Source organism: Cavia porcellus, unplaced genomic scaffold (genome assembly GCF_034190915.1).
Source record: "Cavia porcellus strain 051 isolate PalLab524CR breed Dunkin Hartley unplaced genomic scaffold, mCavPor4.1 scaffold_5, whole genome shotgun sequence".
Classification (NCBI taxonomy): Eukaryota; Metazoa; Chordata; class Mammalia; order Rodentia; family Caviidae; genus Cavia; species Cavia porcellus.
In genome coordinates this window covers 60,185,310-60,207,144 of record NW_026947488.1, presented here as the reverse complement: position 1 = coordinate 60,207,144, position 21,835 = coordinate 60,185,310, and the positions used below count along the sequence as shown (strand labels likewise).

General features: G+C 43.2%; 1 protein-coding gene across 2 annotated transcripts in view; it reads right to left on the bottom strand.

The window, feature by feature from the left end:
* Positions 1-21,835, bottom strand: part of Ephb1 (EPH receptor B1) — a 402,826-nt gene that overhangs the window by 221,123 nt on the left and 159,868 nt on the right. The gene's annotated exons all lie outside the window — the stretch shown is intronic.

Here is a 21,835-nt window from a genome sequence, read left to right as displayed (position 1 = left end):
TCAGCATCGATTGACATAAGGTGGAAAATGGTATGTTGTTAAAAAAACCACGAATGAGTATAGCACCATTTTTTATAAAGAATCTCACCAGTATGCGTATCATACACCAAAACATTAGCAGGAGCTATGTTTGTAAAATAGAATTATGAGATTCTTTATGTTTATCTGTATTTCTCTACCACAAATATGAATTATGTATGAATTTTTTAAAGTTGTTTTTAAATATGATTAAAATGCTCACTAGTATAACTTCTAGGTCATATTATAAACAAATATTTAGATTTGCATGAAACTAATACTCCTTTCCAGGGTAACTACTCCACCATTGCACCAGCAATGAGTAGGAGATCCAATTTCCCTGTGATCTCATCAGTGCTTGTTATTACTCTATTTTATTTTAGCTATTCTGATTGCTGAGTGGCAATGTATGACTATGGTCTGCATTTGCATTTTCCTAATGACTAATGATGTCACACATTTTTATGTGCTTATGGTTATTTGCAGAAAAGCAAACACTGTGTTCACATAAAACCTGTATATGAATGACCACAGCAGCTTTATTCATAATTGTCAAAAGCCATAAACAACCCAAATGTCCCTCAAAGGGTAAGTAAAAACAGAATGTAGTGTAATCATACCATGAACTATTACACAGCAATACAAAGCAATGAACTATGAGTGCATATCCACATCCCCATTCCTTTGGTGGGTCTGGAGAAAATCACATGGGTTTTAAAATTTTTCTTACAATACACTATGATTGTGTTTACATAGCACCTTGACATAACAAAATTCTAGAGATGGAGAACAGACTGGAGGGGAAGAGGAAGAAGAGAAGGAAGAAGGGGAGAGAGAGAGTCAGCCATGGCTGTAAAATGTTTGAGGAAAATGCTTGAGGCAGGACTGTCCTGCATTTGGGCTGTGCTGCCGGACAAAGAGCTGTACAAGGATGAAAAAACCGAATAGAGCTGAGCGTGCATGTGACAACACGACAAGCTCTTCAGATCTAACTCTGTCCCCTCCACTGTACCAGTGCTGATTGACTGGTGTGAGACTGGAGCATATGGGACTCTGTACCATTTCTTACAACTTCCTAAAAATCTGCAATTATCTCAAAATTTAAAACTTTAACACAATGAAACATAAAAAAATTGCAAAAATACATCAAAACAAGTGCTAAGGCACAGCTAGGGGAAAGCCTGGGATTGGGGGTGGCACCCCAGGCATTTGTCTTTCAAAGGCTTCAGGAGGCCTTCCTGGTGGAGGCTCCGCCCCAAGCATTTGCAGGCCCTGAGGAGATCAGGAAATGCATTCTGATCTGTGAGGACAGGAGATGGAGTTGCACCCTGAGATCCTGTGGTAACCGCACCTCTTGAGCCTCAGGTGCCCCTGAGCATGTGCAGAAGAAGCAGTGCAGACAGGGAGAGGTGAAGCTCTAGGCCATCCGCCACCCTCACTATGTCATGTTATTTCATTACTTATCACATCTTTCTCTAATTTACTCATCCATTCATTTTCACCAAATATTCTCTGTGTGCCAGATGCTGGACCATGTGATAAGTGAAAGACTAAACTTCTTACCCCACCCCAGCCAAGGTCTTGATGAGGCGACAGAAAGGTAAGCAGCAAAATGAAAACACATTATTGTGTGACAAATCCCATGACAGTATAGGCACAGAATGCTTATGGAAGGGTTGTCTGAATCTTGAGGGCTTCCTGGAAGAGGTAGCATCTGCCTAAAAATCAGAAGGAACGGTAAAAGAAATTCAAAGGAGTAGAAAGGGCGGAGAAGGAATGTCCTTCAAGACAAAAGGAACCACAGCTTGTACAAGGCCCCGGAGGTGAGAATATGTGTCATGGTTAGGGAAACCCAAGGTTTAAATGTGGCTGGGAAACAAAATTTGGAACCTGGTGAAACACGAGTGAGGCTAAAAAAATTATCTAGTGAGGGTCACAGTAGGCCCTCAACGTCACACTGAGGAGCCTGGATGGCTCTTTTGGGTGATACGGGAGACAATGAAGTCATTTCCACATGGGAGGCCTATGATCAGAATTGAACTGTAGGAAAATCATCTCAAGGGAAGTAAGAGAAGAGAACCATGGAAATACCAAGGAGGCAGACTACTATCTGTGCTCCAGACCAAACCTATGCACCCCTTTCCTCAGCTTCCTGGGATCCCTGTGCTGTGGATGGTGCAGGGCCCATCAGGGAGCACTGCACTCTCACAGTTTATGCAGTTGGGAGCTCCTGAGCCAGGCTCTCTCCCATCCCAGATCAATTGCTCCCTGTCACAAGCTGATCTTGTTCCACTTCTTTACTTTCTGGATCATAAAGTTGTCCTCTGCATGACTTAGGAGGCTCTCTGGTTCTGGGCATTTATAACTCAGAGATTCCTGTGCAGCCAGGAGCCCACATTAGTGTGCCACTTGACAATTTAACTGTCCACTCCAAGGCCAGGAGGAAATCTATCTGTTTCCCCAGATCTTGCTAACCTGGCATCAAGATGAGGCTGGATGGCTTCCCAAGTTGTGTTACTGTGACTTAAAAAGGGAAAAGAATTGCAGAGTATAAACCTGCAAAAGGCAGGTGGGGGTACAGGACGCCTTCTACAAGGAGGGTATCATTTGGGATTTCAAAACGCTCATGGGGAACAAGTACAGTCTATGGAGAAGTCTTCATAAAAGACATAAGCAAGTAACCCAGGAGGACCAGCCAAGGGCTGATGGAGCTAGGAGCAGGGAGTCCACCAGTCAGCTGAAAACACTGGGATGGAAATCCATAGACAAGGCTAGAAGCACTCTCTTTATTAAGGGTGTCTAGTAAGGGTGTCTGGGGCCCATAGCAGAGGACGAGTATGGCCAAGACAAGATTTAAGTGCTCCAGCAAAGAGGTCTCAGAATAAAAGTCTGAGATCTATTGCATCTTATACTTCCCTCCAGTGGTTTCATGAGACAGACATGTCTTCCCTTGAGGAGCACACAGAACAGAGCAAGTGACACTAGGAAATGCTGGACAAGGTTGCTCCTTCCCTAGAGCTTCACATTCTATACACTATCTCCTTCGGGAAGCAACTACTAAGGCTGTGGCTCAAGGGAAACAGAGGGAAAAGCACTGTGAAAGGTCCCTGCACTGCACAGGGTTTGTTTTGGGCTGGTGCCCAAATGTTCAGGACAGAGCCTGGCTCACTGTGGATGCTCAGTCAATATCCATGGGATATTTGTCTTATTTGAAGTTTTTTTCACATGGAGCAAGAGCACAAACAAGTTTGTTTCCAGCACACTGGCCAAAAGCTTGGGTAACACTGTCCTGGGACCAGAAAAAAGTTTGTGGCAAATGTCCATTGCCCTAAAAGGCAAAATCAATATCCTATGACTTTACAGACTGAATGTAAGATTCCTGTTAGGGCAGATTTCAGGTCCTCCTCTTCTTCAGAGTAGGCCAGGCCTCCCTGGACCACACTTGGTACAGTGTCCAGGCACCATAAATCATGCACTTCTATAGGTCTGGTGCTGTCTCTTAGGTTACAACATTCATCTCACTTAGTGTACGACTTCTTTTTAAAAATGAAAAAGAAAGGTAGTTTTTTGTTGTTGTTCTCATAGGTAAAGCTTCTAAAGTACAACTAGAAAAAAATGAGGGCTGAGCCTCCTCAGGTTGTAGAGAGAAGGATGACTGAGAGAAACGGTCCCAGAAATGGGTTGTGTCTGGACATTCCCATCAGTGCAACAGTCCTGAGAAGTCTAACCGTGCAGCACAGCCTGGAGAGAAGAGATCTCAGCACAGGTAGCAGAGGGCTGTGCAGGCATAGGACAGAGTCATCCTCCCTGAGGATGTAACACTTGGGCTTAGGGAAAAAGGGCAGGAGGAGGGATGATCCAGACGGAGGGATCAATACTAGAAAGGCTTCAAGGTGAAAGAAAATGTGGAACAGGCAAGGAGCACAAAATAGAGTGCACAGCAGGATGCCCGGAAGAGGGAAGAAAAGTCTGCATAGGATGAGAGGAAAAAGGCAGATCTAGGGGCCACCAGCAGGACTGGTGAGTCAGGGTTCTGAGAATTCCCTTCCAGACCCATCTGGAGCAACAGAAAGCAACAGGCTGGGAGGGTATTTTTAAAAATCATTTTCTTTTCATTGCCAACACCCTTTAGTAATAGAAACTCCAGGACTCAGTTCCAAAACAGGAAAACAACTCAAATATCAAGGCTTTATCCCCACTGTAACCCTGTCACACCAGCCTGGCTGGAAGCTTTCAGCAAAGACCAGGACAGAGACAATGAAAGAGCAGAAGCTGTAGTGCCTCCATCAAAGGCTGGGCATAGACAGAGCTCACCAGCTTTCCTCCCTCAAATGCAGAAAGGTTCATGGGAGGAGCTAGGCAATTAACCATAGCACAGGTGTGAAGACAAATGGGCCTCAGGGAAAGAGTTAAGGGGAAGTGACCTGCTCCGCATCAGAGCAAAAAGCTGCTCTTGCTCAGACTGAGCGGGATGCAAAGAAATAGCAGGGCAACTTGGCCAACTCATTACTCACTGCATAAACTAAGAAAGAAATATGGAAGCACAGCATGAAAGAAACAGAAAAACATCTCTGTCTGGAAGAAGATGTAGCCCGAGAAACAGAAAATTATTTCTAAGAATTCAATGACACAAAAGCTCCTATTTAAATGGGACATTGCAGAGTTATAAAAACAAGTTATGGATACAAATGACAGTATTATAAAACTAATAAAGTAGAAGTGGTTAAAGAGCAGGTAAAGTTTAGAATCGGACTGATGACACAGAGAAAATAATCATGGCAAGTCATTAGTAAAGGAAAGGCTCACTACAGTATATAAAGGACAACTGACATTCCCTGAATGAGAGGCTCCAACCAAGACAAATAAGACAAACGAATCGGCGTTCAGAGAACTATTAGTAAAAGTTTCCTTAAAGTGAAGGAAGCATCAGAGTCAAAAGCAAAATCAGATGAAAGTGTTGAACTTCAAAGATAAAGAATTATTCACCCCACACACAGAACAAATGGTCACTTCTAGGGGAAGCACAGCCTAATCTCAGACTTCTTTACTGTTACCAAAGTAGCAGATAGTCCTAGGTAGAAACTTATTTGGTAATGAAGTTCAATCAACCAAAAGATAAATCAAATTAATGAATTCCGTAGAGAGAAATTGTGGTACAGTGCCCAGGAGTTGTTACATTCTTTTAAATAGAAGAGTAAAATTAAAACACAATGAAGTTGTGACAAACCATAAATGAAAAACAAAAGTTTAAAAAATTAGCAAAATTGGGAGATAGGGAAATGTGAAGAAATAGTTTTTTGATATCAAGGAATTAACCGGTACTATTTGAAACAAAAAGTTGAAAACAATGATTCTAATATCATTGTCTTTATAATATTCTTTCTTAATCTTACAAGAATCTTGGAAGAAAGTTTTGTCAAACACTTATCAAATGTAGTACTGTCCTCCACTTTATATTAATTTATTTTCTATGTTTACATTTAAAAAATCAAAGTTTTAAAACTTTCGCTATCAGATTTTTCTGAAGTTATTCTGATTTTCCATCTGTCTTTCTAGCAGTGATGAGGTAGATTATAGATACATATCTAAAATGACATTGACTTAAAGTTAACAATGATAGTTTCTGGATTACTTTGTGTCATATTTTTCATCCCCCTCCCACACATGTGTATAAATGTATCCATACATTTGCATGTGTGAAATGTTAACAGAAATTTATAACTTTAATAAAAAGTCATTTTTCTAAAATAAAAATGTCACGCGTGAAAAATAATATCAGTGGCATTTTCCATAAGTTAAATTTATAATTATGAATTTCCACATCAGTAATTTCCACTTGTAAGCTTCCATTTGCTAAAATGCTTTCAGATTACCCCTCTTCACAATTTCAATAAGGCATTTGTAATTTTTCTTTTCTGGTGTAGCCCGTGCACACATTAATTCACCTCCCATCACCTCCTCCAATCAAATCTTCAGAGCCTTCTGACTTATGTTACTTGCTACTTCAACCCTTCATCACTGCTGTCACTGTGGTGCCAGAGACCCACCACTGTCGGGAAATTCAACGTACTGCAGGAAAATGAAACTCACTTAGAAGAGCCCTCAGCCCCTTTATAAATGTGGCAGACGATGCAGCCAGCACTCCTCAGCCCCAGCCCAGATCTCTGCTCATTCCCAGGCTGGACACCTCTCTATCCCCGTCCTAAAAGGGACACAGACACAAGAAGGCATTTTCAGACCTTCCTCCAAGACAACATGGTGAAACATCTGTTACCCTTTCTACTCACTCTTCTTTCTCCTACCACCCACTACTTTCTCTATTTCTAAATTATCCCCCACAGCAGTGTGACTCAGAAGCTGAGTGTCTTGAAACAAGAATTCTCTAAGTATACAGAAATAAATCCAAGGATACCAGAATTTCATAAAAAGAGAATCTGTGGTTGGGGAGGGATTACTGTAATACACGGGGAGAAGATACACTGATAAGGATACCTGAAGACTTATGTCATGTACCTGTCATGGTCACCCCAGCTATAATAAATAGGGGAGCAAGAGAAGCAGGCATCTTCTGGTATTGATGGTCCTGTTTTCAGTCTAATGGCCCATTCGTTTATTGTGGATGCTCTTATTAGGACAGTTAGCACTTTAAGACACAATTTATAGAATCTGACAGTGATTAGTTCTGCTCATGTTTACTCATTTGATTAGGCTAAGTGTTCTTCTTGGAAAAGAATATAGTATAGTTAGGCCATTCTAAGACTATGATTGCAAAATGAAGTTGAAGAAAAAGTGATGTCAATGCAAGTACTATTCATTAATTTGTTCAGCAGATCCATTAGTATCGCCTGAGCTCCCTTCTGCTCTACACCCAGCTCTGAGTCAAGGACTTTATATTCTCTTTCAACCAGAACAGGAGCTTGTCTGCACAGTAGTTCAGAGGGATGCAGTTACTGCCTGGACAGAAGAGCAAAGACTTGGGTCTCCTTCCAATCTCAGAGGAAGGCAGTATGCCTGCATGGGTACCAGCTGAGAGTCTGAAACAAGACCATGCACTGGACACTGGTCACAACTCTGGGATTCAGGGTTTTCCATGAAAAATGGAGTTGGTAAAAATAGATACTTTATTGGATTATTGTATTTATCTGTTCAGAATGCCCAAACAAAATATCACTGAAAGGCTTGCTTAAATAACAGATCAGTTTCTCATAGTTTTGGAGACTGGAAGTCTTAGATCAAGGTATCAGGGGGTTGACTTCTAGTAAAACTTCTTTCCATGGCTTGTAAATGGCACCTTCTTGGTGTGTTCTCTGTGTATATGTAGATAAAACTCTTGTGCCTCTTCTTAAAAAAATATCAATGCCATTGAATGAGCATCCTACTCTATTGATCTCATTTAACTTTAATAATCTCCTTAAAAGCCCTAACTCCAGCACCATAACATTGGGGATTAGAATTTTCACACAAGACTTTTGGGGGACATAATTCAATCCATGATGATTACATTGATTAGACAAGTTAATGCATGGAATGAACTTAGGATAGTGCATATATATATATATATATATATATATATATATATATATAACATACTTAATGAATGTTTACAATTATTATCATTATTGCTACTGTTGTTGCTCCTAATGAGTCATGACAAGCCAACATTAAAGAACAGTGAGTGCCCAGTATTTCACAGTTGAAGTTTCCCCTAGATAAATATCTTAACAGGTTTGTACGATAAGGAAGGAAAAGTTACTCATCTTCAGGCCATGCTAGTCCAGCTATCCCACACTTGGATACACCAGCAGTGAGAAGACCATATGAACGCAGGAGACAAAATGTAATGCAGTGAGATTTTCACACAAATCAAACTCACAGAAATGTTCATGAAAACCAAATTCTTAAATTCTTATCTTCTGAGACTATATATAGTCTCAGAATACCATATAACACCATTTTTGGTATTAAAGTGATCTTTCTTTAAGAAATGATGCTCCACTGGTGGAAAGTAGCCTTCTTGTTTTTTGTTTGGGGTATGTGTGAGTGTGAGTGTGTGTGTGTGTGTGTGTGTGTGTGTGTGTGTGCATGTATGCATGGGTGCATATGTGTGCTTTAATATCCTTAAATGGAAAATTATTACACTAACAGTATATTTGGGGGAACATTTTGGTCCAAAATCCTGGAGCCCATAGCTATATCAAAGTCTGATATGAACTGAAAAATTAGTTCTCTATCCCAAGACCTCCATTTCCCAGGTGATAGGATGGATCGTGAATATGTTTTCAACTGTGCTGGGTGATACTGAACTGTAGTCAGCTCCTTAAGCTAATACCCAGAATTCTTCTCATTTCATGTTAGCTAGGATACTCAATATCACACACAGAGACAATATATGTTAATATTTATGCTTATTTGTGAGAATCGGCTATTAAGAATGTCTCATTTAGCTTGCATTGTATTTGACAGGAATGGCTTAAAAGATACAGCACTCTTGAGTTGGGCCACCCTTGATAAATTCACTGGACACTGTTCTCCGTTTTACACAAATGAAAAAGATTGCTTCACGGAGTAATCATGAAAGATCCTCCCAGTATTCACATTCTTTAATGGTATTGCAAAGTGTTCTTCTCTGTGATTACGGAATAAAGCTGAGAAGTTGGCATATCAGTTATCACAGCCTGACCTGATGCATTAAGTCTAAATTTATGATCTAAGGCAGTGGGTGAAACGCGGACTTTTTTATTTGTGTCTCATTCCCAGCGGTTGGGAGTGAAATACACATTGATGGCCATTATCTGGGCAAACATGCTTTCTGCTTGGCTGGAATTGTGTGTGACTCCTGACCAGTGGCTTCCCAGCAGGCCCCAAAATCATTTGCACTTAGAAATAGTCCAATGATTCAGGCCTGAACTGCACTGATCTCAGCAATGTGGAGTCCTGGCATCCAAAGTCAACGGGCAACGCTACCCTCTCCTCGACTTGACCTAGGTAGGAAGCAGGAGTTCTTGGGAGAAACCCAGGTTAAAAAAAAAAGTAAGAACAAGATCAACTTGGGTAATAAATATTTAGTAAGAGTTTGGTCTGTCCCAGCTAATATGCTGAGTGTTTTATTCATTTAATTCTTACTGTAACCCTCAAAAATAGGTGTTTTATCCCAACTTACACATAAGGAATCTAACACACAAATATGTAACAGAGTAGACATACATAGGAAAATTCCCCTTCCAGTTTCCAAGATGAGTAAGATATGAAGAGCCAACTCACCTCTGCACCAACATAGAGCCACCTTTAATTGTTCTGGTACATTTTATGAACCACATTAAGAGGCAGGCCAAGAGAACAAGCTGAGTCTTGTAGGGTAGTCTACAAAAAGAGGCCCAAAGTAGGAATCCAAGAGTCAGAACCAGAAGCCTAATTCAATTATGTAATAAAAGAACTTAACAGAAAATATTGTATCAGGATGGTGGTCCCCTCCGGTCCAGCTTCTGCCAATTCACAGCTTCCATTGAAGGCCACCAGGCTCCCTAGCTCTAGCCAAAAGGTGAAATGTGGCCTGTTTTACTGATGCTACCTCATGTCTCCCTGTGATGGTTAAGCCTAATTGTCAACTTGACTGGCTAAGAAGCTCATAGACAGGACTGGGTCACGGGGTGCGATATTCATCCACTGATTATCATTGATGTTATAGCTGAGTGTGTTGTTGGGAGATAGGTCTCAGTTGGTGCTAGGCCAATGAGAAATGCCTTGGAGGATGTATCTCTCATTGGCACTGGTTCCTTCTGCTTTCCAGCTTCGCTCCACCACACCCTTCTGCTCTGATGTTTCTGTCTTGAAGCCAGCAGGTCATTGACTAAAACCTCTAACTCCATGAACCAAATTAAACTTGTCATCCTTTAAGTTTTGGGGATTGGGTATTTTGCCCTAGTGATGAAAAACCTGACCAAGAGTCTTCCTTTGTCTCAGTCCCACCTTCACACTTCTTAATTTCTTGTAACTTCTCCTTTTGCCCCATCCCCTCAGTACACGAGGCTGAGGCTGTTTTCTCTTTTGAGATTTATTCTCTATGATTCCTCCACTTCTATCCCAGAACACTACCTTGGTTCTGTAGTAAGATCTTTCATGATCAAAGATGGCTCCATATGAGCTCTTGGACTGGGAACCTTGAGCTCCCTGGACTGGAAGGGAGGCCAGTTTTCCCTTTAGGATTTGAAGTAGCTGATCCTCAGTCCTTCTGGAAAGTTTCCTGGAGACCCTCATATTTGCTTGGTTGCCTCCTCTCCCTATTTTCTGTGCCCCCAAAGTATGTGCTGGCTTTTACTTTTCCCATGGATCCTGCCATCCTCTAGCAGTGTAGCTCAACAGGAGGGGAAAAGAGCTCAGCTGTAGTGGTGCTTACAGCTGGGGGCTCACCAGGAGGACAGATCTCCACCCAGAAACAGGTTGCCTAGGCTGTCCTCATGCCTACTTCATCCTGGCAATGAGAAAAGGCTTTGGGAATAAAGGTAGGACTTCCACTCTTGGGTTTACCTCTCTGCCCCTTTGAGCCCTTTGACCATGCTGATTGCTACCACAGAAGTATTACAAGTGAGAAATTCCCTACAGGGACCCAAGAGTCATCTTGCTCCCTTGCATACACAGTATTTGATCATTGTTGCAAAGAAAATCCACAACTGAATCACATCCGCATCATCAGGGCACTCTGGGGACCCACCAGGAAGGTGGGAGAGGCTAGCACCCCCATTTTACAGATGAATTGCTGAGGCCAAAAGTAAAGCTGCCATGCAGTATAGGCAGGGAGATCAGTAATGCAGAGGGAACCCATGCTTTCTGAACGCTTACCCAGCCCTCCATCAGTACCTCTGCCTATGATGCTTCAGTCACTGCCTGAGCAAAGGATCCTAGGAAAGGCATCCATGGTCGGCAGAACTTTCAGAACTCAAATGCTCCTCCAGGGGGCTTCACCTGAAGAGCTGCCAGCCTTGATAGGAGATTACATAATCCCAGTACCAGTTCATCTTTTGCCTTGCATGAACAGCCTGTCACCAGTTAAATTCTGTCTCCTCAAACAATCCCTCTAAAACTCTGCCCAGCTCCTCTGCCATTTCCATTTCCCTTATTGTGGAAAAAAAAAAAAACACTCCTGTCTCCCAACATGACCTGAGAAGACACACTGGCCAGAGGACAAGGCTGAACCCAGATGGCAAGGGAGAATTAGCACTGGGCCCCACTGAGGCATGAAGGGAACTGAAGAGGTGAATTTTTACACCTGCAATTAGTCACACATGCAGACTTGTACTCACAACTCGGTGCACCTGCAAGTGGTTAATTGCTAAATAGCAAATGCAATTAGGCATTTACACATTATCTCCAGCCTGAGAGGTGCCAACACAGTGACAGCCTCACATACTTATACATGTATGTAGGGGCGCGCGCACGCGCACATACACACACACACACACATACACACACACACACACACACACACACACACACACACACACACACACTGCCTGATTAAAGAGGGAGCACAGAACAAAGCAATGTGACCCTCAAGGCTGGAGACTGAAAAACACTAAGCAGGGGTCCTCTTTATTGAAATTCCGAGAAGCTGCATCAGAAGAGTAAAGGTTATCCCAGCCCAATATCAATATATAGGACACAGTCTAAGGCGCCAGTACCAGATAAGAACCGCGTGGGATTGAAGATTGCTCTTTTGATAAAGACTGAGCGATCGTGAAAAACAAATTGGTCCACTCCATGCAAGACTAGGCTGCAGTAAAAGCTGACGCTTTCAGGTCCTGCTGCCTTGTGTTGATCCCTCATGTAAGCCATTATTTAACTGCATAGGACAGAGGCTAGCCATAATTGTTATAGTCACAGTTTATTTTTTCTAATCTCAAAATATCACTTTGGAAAGTAACACACAAAATCAGAGAGTGACCTTTAAAAATTCTGTTCAATGCCTCCTTTGTAGCCCTTTCCTCCTTCCTCCAGTTTCTTCGAGCTGTGATACTGAGTTGTCATATTTTTCAAAAATATTTCCTTTTCAGCACCCGAGTGAGGAGGAATACATCTGTGTATTTAATTGTAGTCAGTTTAGACGTGGTAGACTGAAGAACCTCTTCAGCGGTAATGAGACGTGCGGAGACACAGAACCAGGAGACAGGGACGCGGCAGAGGAGCGGGTTAGAAGAGCTGTGCCAACCCTTTACAGATTTTCTGCAGGTTGTGAGCATTTGCCTGCCTGTGTGCACACAGCCACACCACCTCGCTGTCAAAGCTCTCGCGCTGTGTTAGGAGAATCCACTCCTCTACGCCTCCCTCCGCCTCACTCATTTCTTCTCTTTCTTCCTTTGCTTCCCTTTATCTTTTCTTCCTTCTCTCCCTCCCTCTCTGCTCCCTTCCTTCACTCATCAGAAGGAAATGGAATGATCAGAAATCACTTGAAATGAATCCTGGCTTCCAAGTGCTCACGGTACAACTACAGAGGATAATCTGGTCTGTTTGATGAGTCCAGGTCTGTGGGCCAAGGAAAACACTGAATGGACATTAAAGCTAAGTGTAACATGACTTATTATCCAAGAAGGATCTGCTAATATCGACTTCATGGAGAGGCTAGCTGCAGCCTGAAAAACCTGAATGCTGAACAACACTAATAACACTATGGCCTTCTCCAGAGAACTTTTTCATCTCCATATGATTTGCATGTGCTCAGCACTTAAGAGCCATACCTGAGGCCCAAGACAGCACCAAACATATGATGAGATGGGGGTGGACAGTGAATGTTGGCTAGCTTCCCTATTACTGTTACAAAGTAACTGACACCGTGTTTTCAAGGAGGAGAGGTTGATTTTGGCTCCTGGTTTCCAGGGTTTAGTCCATGCATGGCTGCCCTCAAGGTAGGGACATCATAGTGGAAGGCTATGGTGGAGCAAAGTCACTGATCTCATGGAGACAAGGAAGCAGAGAAGACAGCAGTGCTATAGAGGAAAGGGCCAGGACCCAGATACAGTACAAGGTCATGCCTCTATGGCCTCCCTAGATGTATGCAGAAGTATGTTTTACTAATCTCCTGAGTGACTCTCAAGTTGACAGCTCAGCTTAATTGCTATGGGAGGAAGTTCGTACACATAGATAATTGCAGGCATAGATGCATGAAATTGTGGAGAAATGAGAAGGATATTCTAAAGTCAGGGCAAAAATACTGATTTACTGAGAACATCAAGGTAGTCACATGGTACTCAGTCTAATTTGCTATTTTTCCTAGCTGCGTTCTAGGTACATGATGGAACAATACTTTCTGGCTATCTTATGATTGAATTAGACAATAAGCTTAATCCTGGCTAAGAGATACTATTGTGATTTTGATCTTAAATGTCCCCCAAAGTCACATGCACTACAGGCTTAGCTGCCTCCTTCTGGTGCTATGAGGAAGGGTGGCAGAACATTTAAAGGGTAGAGCTTAATTGAAGAAAGATCACTGGGGCTTGGTCTTACAGGATACATTGCAATCCCAGTATGGCCCCTGCCTCTCTCTCTGTTTCCCAGTTACCACATGATAGGCAGATTTCCTTCACCATGACCTTTGGCTGTGATGTTTCTGCATCAGGAAGGCCCCAAAGCAATGGAGCCAACTGACTATGAAGTAAAACTACCAAACCACGAGCCAAACTAAATCTGAGTGTTTTGGTCGTAGCAACAGAAAGCTGAATACAAATCCTAATAGAAGTGATATGTGTCACTTCTGAACTGCCACTGGTTAGTTCAAGACCCTCCAGAGCTCTTTCTCTTTCTGCTGTATGACTATAAATGACACGGGACAGGTTCCCTGCCAACACTCAAGATGATGGGCAAAGAAGATAAACCTATGTTACTTTAGGTACCAAAATTTTGACAAATGTTTTTTATCATGAGACACTCCACCCCATGCTGACTTATATGGGTACAGGTTTGAGAGACCTAATGGGATGCTAATGAGAGGAGCAATGTATGGGGAATCAAGTAAGAAAGGTCAGCTGGGACCCCCTTTGAATATCAAAAAGCAAACAGCTGGTCAACATATGTTTAAGGAGACACCAAAAAATCAGTAATAGTTTGGCACAACAAGGATGACCTGAAAGGTCTGACACTGTGCCTGTTCCATGTCATCTCCTTGATCAAGCCCTAAAGGACAAAGACCATTTGAGCTCAAGAATAAAGTGTTTTGAACTCCCAGGAATCTGTCTTTTTGGCTTCTTCCTTCTCGGAAAGCTTCTCAATATTTTATTTGAAGGACTGTGCCAGGAGAAATAGCATTCCTCTGAGACAATGCAGTGTTATGGCTCATAAGCAGCAGGCAAGGAATCCTTAAACCATATAACAGTCTCTAGTCTGGTGCCCTTATTCTAGCCCAGTACCAAATAATCTACCTTACCTGAAAATGCATATATACTGAGTCTTAAACTCCAGTGAAGGATAGCAAAGGCCACCTCTTCTCTGACCTTGTACTACAGAGGGGGCTAAGTAGAACCATCTGGAAGGCTTTTCTTCTCATCAAGGTTGAAAAATGTAGAGTACTATCAGGTTCTGTGGCTAGCAAACCTTCCTAAGGATTATCTCATTCTTCCCTTCTCTATAGTACTGAACTCAGGGCTGTCTATTTAGATGAGAAAAAGTCTGTATTGGATTTTTTTTAAATGACTGTAAATTCTTGACAATCCTCCCATTAATAGGTGAGAATGTGTCCTTTTCCTCTGAATCTGGATAGGCTTACAACTTCTGTGACCAACGAGATGTGGCATAAATAATCACACATGAATTCAGAGACTAAATCATGAAATCTTGTAGCTTCTGCCTTCTTCTCTGGAACATTCTCTTTTGGAAGCCTGAAGCACCACATAAAAAGTCCTGTTGCCCGGAGGTCACTATGCTGTGGAAGACATGCAGGCCAATTGAAGAGGGCGTCCCTAAGTGTCCGAGCCAATGAACTCTGCTGAGTTCTGCCTTCTCATCATCCCAGCCCAGGGGCCACACCTGTGAGACTCCCCCAAAGGATTCCATCTCCTAGTCATTCAAACTTCACAGCTGAGAGCTTAGACAAAATGGAACAGTCATCCATCCTGTTGTATCCTATCCAATGACCCAGAGAATCTGGGAGCCTAATAAAAGTGGTCCTTGCTTTTTACTCAACCACTGAGGTGGTTGTTACACAATAATCAGTAACCAAAACACAATCCCAGGGGTTAAGATCTCCAGCTGTTCAATGAGGGGAGAGGCAATGGTCTTTACATTTGGGCATTAAGGTGAAAGTGAAAAAAGAGAGGACTGCATTGAGCCCACAGGCAGGCACTGACAGGTAGTCACTCAATTACTAGATTCCACTTTCTTTCTTTCTATACAACAGGGACAGTCATCATCACAGAACCTTACAAAATTATTTTTTTAAAAATATGGGAGAGTAAAGCTTGCTAAGCCCTGTGAAAACCCGATTGTTGCTGTAAATAGAGTAGAAAGCAGCCTTTCTATAATGCTTTCTTAAAGTGAAGAATATAACCTTAAGATATTTATGGAGAATAGTGCATTACACACACGTGTGCACACACACACACGTTTGGTTGCACCACTCTGAAGACAATGGATTCCTCTGGAACAAAAATCGAAAGTTAGATTTAAATCTGAAGACTGAAACATATCACCAATCTTGTGGCCCCCTCCCCCACTTTAAACATACTCCTTCACTACAGTTTTAAAATTACACACAATAGCTTCCAAAGATCTAATCACTAGATTTCTTCTCCCTAAGATTCCAGGTTAAAAATAGCTTAAATACACTTCTGTCAGTCAAATCACAAGGTAGAAGATACCATACAGTTCTAAATGTAAATTAAGAATATTTCTCTGCCCTAAGAAAAATTCTTCAATACCTTGATTTTCTTTCCTTGGGAACTCTGATAGGCCATATCACGAGCTAGAAATTCTGAGTATCTGCTTGTCTTCCCAACGCCAAGCCCCTGGAACACCGTGGACGAGGAAACCAAGAAACCTGGTTCTGAAGTCTCTGAAGCCAATGCCAACAGTGCCACCACCTTTGTCACTACTCCCTCACCGCTCTCTCCTTTACCATCCGTAATGAGTCACCCACAGTACTACAACTGCCCAGCCCTGGGCCACCCTGAGGGTGTCCTACTGTTGATCACAGACCCTTGGATGAACACTTGCTGCAGGGTGACAGATGCCACTGAAGTCAGAGCCTCACAAAGCTCTGTGAATGCAGTAGCAAGAGCTACTAACATGCTGCTGGGGATGAAAGACAGGGAAAGCTTGGGGAGGAGGAGCCACATGGGCAGATCTGGAGAAAGAAGGTGAATCCAAGAGGAGGAAAGAATGTGTACATGACATGGACCCATGAAAGACCAGACTCTGTTCTGGGAACCCCTGACACTGTGTGGCCAGCAGGCAGCAATTTCAGAGCTGGTCATGGGAGTGACAGGTGAATCTAAACAAGACATTCGCACATGCAGACAGGACAGGCTTTGCCTTTCGGATAGTTCCTGGGGCAGTTGCATGGGAAACGGTTTGAGGATCCAGGACAGGAATCAGGGAGGTAAGAGAAGCCTCACCTGAAATGGGTTAGGGGAGGATTTTGGGAAAGAAGGGCAATGTTCAAAAACTGTTCCAAGGTAGAATGGGCAGAACACGGTTACTTTGTGGCTGGGGAGGTGGGGAACTCAAAGGGGAGGAAGCGTCTATGCTTGAGGCGCCACAAGCAGTTGCCTGTCTCCAGAATGAACTGATTTAGCCAAAGACTGATTAGTGAGTGTGGCAAAGGTGACAGACTCCTCCAATGTCAACCTCACTCTCTGGGGACACTCTACATGGGACTGGATGGTGTGGGGACAAAAACAAGATAAAAGAACGCTCCATTTCTATCCCTTACAAAGGCCTCAAAGTACTTTGCAGCATCCGGTGGGGTCAGACTTCTGCTTTTATGTCTCTAAGGAACAATCTGGGGGTCTCAAGAAGCATTTTATTATGGGAAGAGAAAAAAAAAGCCCATCCTTCCAGAGTGAGAGTGGGAGGAGGAAGTCAGAGGGAAAGGGAAGACACACAAGATGAGACAGAGAGCGAACCTGCTGAGTGATACACCCAGCACTTTCAACACCAAAACCAGGGCATTTCACCACCAGGATCAAAGTGGGGGTCCAGGTGGACCCTGGCCATGGAAAAGACTGAATGTGGTCAAAATGATAGAGAGAAACTGAGATAAAAGAGGTGGAGGGGAAGAGACAAAAGACTGGAAGAAAACCCACTAGCAATCTTCTGGCCCTTGCTGTGGTTCTAGAAAGGAAAGCATAAAAATGGAGGAACTGGTACAGTGTCTGAGAGAAGTCTGCCATGGCGTAGGATCAGGATAAAGGTTTGCAGGCTGCAGAGTTCAAGCAAAGGGGAGGCTGCTTCCTGCAGGCTTCCAACCCTCTCCGGAGCATGCTTCTGGTGAAAGGAGCAGGCCAGAGGTGGGAGATTTTCTGTAGCATTCTCCTTTGCCTCCCAGCCCACTGACTGCTTCGGAACAGCTACAATGTCTTGCCAAGTGCGGAGCGTGAGCTGAAGGTCTAGCCAAGCACCTCTTCAGTGTAAACTGTGACTGACTTAGCAGCTTCATGTGCTTTGCTTCTCCACTCTGATGAACTCTAAAAGTGGGAATGCAGATGAAGAAGCTACAAAAACAGGTCTACTGGTGCGAAAACATACAAGGAGGCTTCAGATTCCCCACCACCCAGGCTTTTACTGAGGTACACTACACAAATACAAATGGTCAGATCGTTAATTTTGACAAAGCATTTCTCCACAAGAGGCAAATGCCCCCCAAGGACTACCTTTCAAAGAAGTAGGCACAGAGAGCCCCAGGATTGAAAAATACAAAGCCTCCACCTACTGGGAGGCAGAACGCAAGTGCTCCAAGAGATTTATCAGGGCTGCTGTTTTTATTAGGATTATTGTTTCTCTTAGGGCTTTAGTTACGTAATCACGCAAGTGTTGAATGACAAGCTCTAACTCTTCTCTGCTCCCCAGCACTGTTATTTTAGACTATAATTTTACAAACAAGATTGTTTATAGAAGTATGTAGGACGTTCTAGAAGAAATGTCTGGGCCATGGTTAGTGTTATAGGCACATAAAGACTTCTGGCAAAGGGATTCCTAAGATGAGGGCCAACAGATGAAAAGCTAGCTAGATGAAAAGGGAAATAAGAATGTATGAGCCAAACAAGATAAATTACGCTGTAACAAAAAGAGATTTATGTTTGATGATATTAGGAAGTCAGCAAGGAAGCCAAAGTCCCATGTCATCTTGGGATGGTTTCACTGTCCTTCAAGTGTCTGACGACTGATGAATTGGCCTTGCTCAGTGGTGCCTGTTTTGCATGGTCAGGAGATGCCAGGCTGCAGTGCCCAGAGGAGCTACTGTATCCACCCAGTTGTCTCCTAGGCCCCCTCCTCTCTGCGCTTTCCCAGGACCAAAAGTCAGAGAAGCTCTAGGACTGCTCTCTCCTGCATCTCTAGATCTTTAAACTCACATATGTGAGAGATGTTCCCATTCATGGCTGCGAAACCCATGGATAATGGGGCTGGGAGTGTAAGTCAGACTTGGCAACATCTAAACAAACTACCCAGAAGGCCCACTTCTGACCATGAGTACCAGGACGTTCAGCCATTTATCATCTTATTCCTGTGCTTTTATTTTCCCTTTGTCCAATATCCTCATCATGTTTTTCTGTTGTTTTATTTATATATATCCAGCCTCATGCAACCTACATGCATGTACAGATATTCTCTCTCTCTCTCTCTCTCTCTCTCTCTCTCTCTCTCTCTCTCTCTCTCTCTCTCTGGTAAGCAAGATGCTGCCTTTCTCTTTTTGTTCTCTCTGCACTTGCTAGTATTCTGTCTCTATAAATATACTTTTTTATTAAAAAAAAAAAAAAAAAAAAAACAATGTGCTTTCCTAACTTTAATCTGTCCCATACAGCAAGGTGTAAGTAATGTGACATAACTACTGAGGTTATTGGAAATATTAAATGAGATCATAGAGGCAAAATTGTCAGCACAGGACCAGGCACACAAAATAGGTTTTGGACCAATATGTGCTGCATGGTCAGCTGGAGCTGTGGTCTCACCAGCAAATCTTCACCAGTTCTTTCCAAACCAGCCCTCTACTCCTGTCTACCTGCATGATTCCTGTCTTTGCCCACTCTCTGCACATTCCTTCAGCCTTAGCCTCAAATCTAGGCTGGCTGTGCAGGGCTGTCTGCCACCAGACTCAGGCCTGCAAAAGGGAGAGCAGACCTAACCCCAGGTCATTAGAGGTGGCATCTGAGGTCCCTGAACTCTCTGAAGTCACTGGAAAAGTTTCCAACATCAACTTCCTACCTCGGTAGAACAAAGTCAACAGCTTTTGAAACAGCTTTCTTCCTACATTTAAAAATAAGATCGTGAAAAATCGCCCAGAAAAATCAATGCTAGCTTTTTTAAAACTCCAAATCAATATGATGTGTGAAAATTCTCATTAAGAGAGAGGTGGGGGAGGTCACAGAAACAAGGAGAATCAAAAAAGAAGAGGTAGAGAGAGGGATAGAAAAAAAAACAAAAGGAGCACAGTAGTGGCCTGGGAAGAGGGTTGAAAGAAGGAGAAAGTTAGCAAGGTGCAAACACAGGGCTGCTCAGCCAGGACCCAAACACTGAGGGTGGTCCCCACAAGAAAAGGGGAAAACTGCCTGGGGTCCAGAAATGACGCAGAAGTCCTAGTGCTGCTCCCTGCTTCAGAAGCTGTCCAGCTGGCTTGCTCACGGAGCTGGGAGCTGGGAGAGGAAGAAGGGCAAAGAAGATGCAGGAGACAACAGGCGGCATGCTGTGAGGCAAGCTCAAAGAAAGTTGGTTATTATGTCCAGCTGGTATTGGAAAAGAAAATTTTTTAAAAAGTATTTTTAAAAAGATAGGCATTTAGGCAGGCCCTGGGGGTTTGAGATTTAAAATTTGGACTTTTAGAGATGGGGGTGGGGGGGCAGCCTGCTGCGCATAAGTTGGGAATTATGACCAAACACATACCACGTGCATTTCGAAGGCCAGAAGCGCTTAGGGTACATTATAAGCACTGATTCATTCAATTCTAAGAACCTTCTTGTTATGCCCATTTTATAGCTGAGGAAACCAAGGTACAGTGGAGTAATTTACCCAAAGTCATATAGCTAGTAGGTGGTGCATACAGTCTGGCCCCAGATTTTATACTGCTAACCAAGCTGTGCTTAGGGCCTGTGGGGTGTGTGTGTGTGTGTGTGTGTGTGTGTGTGTGTGTGTGTGTACTAGCACACACTCTTGAATGCTTGTCTAAAAACATGTACTCTTAATCCCAGAAGCAGTGGAGAGCTACTAGAGTTTTTGAGTCTAAGGGAGACTGGCTCAGCTGGGATTTTGGACGATGAATCTGGAGACAGGGAATAAGCTAGGGTTTGGTTAGAAGCCACTACACTTGGAAAAAGGATAAAAGCAGAGATGAGACATCTCTCCCCCCGCAAGACCTTTACAACTCTAAATATCGCCACCTCTCACTCGTAAGACTATTGCTCCAACTGCGTCTCCAACCCACAGGCCTTCAGGGCACCCCTCCTGCAGACGTGTTCCTCTTGTTTCTCTGAATCAAACAACACTTTTTGCTGTCTCCCAAAAGGGGTAAGGAGCGCTTTCTAGCTTGAGCCAAGAAGCCTGGAGCTGCAGTTTTTTCCTCTGGGATTGAGCAGTCTCCAAATGTTTCTCTCCAGGTTCTATGACAACCTCCTTCCCCTGCATCTCACCCTGGTCAAACCTATCCCTAACACCCCTGGACATTTTAATTATGCTCAGATATTTCTTTTTTAGTGACCAGAATACAGACAAGAGAAGCTTCTGCTCAGCTCCCTGGCCAGTGCCAGACACACAGTTGGCTCCTCCATAACACAGAAGCAGAAGCTTTTTATTTTGGTGCTGAGTTTCAGGTCCTTGCAAATGGTAGGTAATTGTTCCACCTCTGAGTTACAGCCCCGCTCAGCAGGGCATCTTTCTTCCAGGCTGAGTCAGGAGCTCACTTTAGACCCTGTCAACCTTGTTCTTCACCAACAGGATCCACCTGCTGTGTCCCTTTCCCAAAGAAGGTAAGGGAGCCAGCGAACACAGCCAAAGAAAACAGGTCCTGCGCTGTGTACCTGCTTTTAAAATGAGCTGCAGTCCTGGGTGTGTGGGTACCCAGATGCTCACCAGTGCCCTGAGACCAAGCAGCGCACAAGTGGAGCCCTATACAATGACATACTCTCCAGTCCAGGGAAGGAAAGCAACTGCCCAGCACCCTCTGCCCAATGAGACATCAGATTCATCAGCTCTCTGCATCAGATTCCAGTGTTTCTGCCAATGGGCTTGGGGTGTGCAGGTATAAAAGAGGCCACGCATTGGTCAGAGAGGCCACCTACCCAGACTCAAGGGTCAATCAAGGCTGTCTGTCACAGGCAAGGGAAAGAAGGCTATTTGGTCCCCTTCCACTCAAAAAAAAAAAGCTTCAAATTCATACTCAATGAAACATACATATAGGGCTGAAATAAGAAGTCAGCCACAATTTAATCCCATTATCCAACCACATTGCTTCTAATGTATCACACATGAATATATTTTAGAAATCCTCCCCGTTTCCCCACAAAACTAATATACAGCATTGCAATTTTTGTTACAAAGCATCTATTTGTTGAATGCAAACATTCAAATCATATATAATTTCTGTAACTCTCTTTTGACATTACTTCATCTATCTATCTATCTATCTATC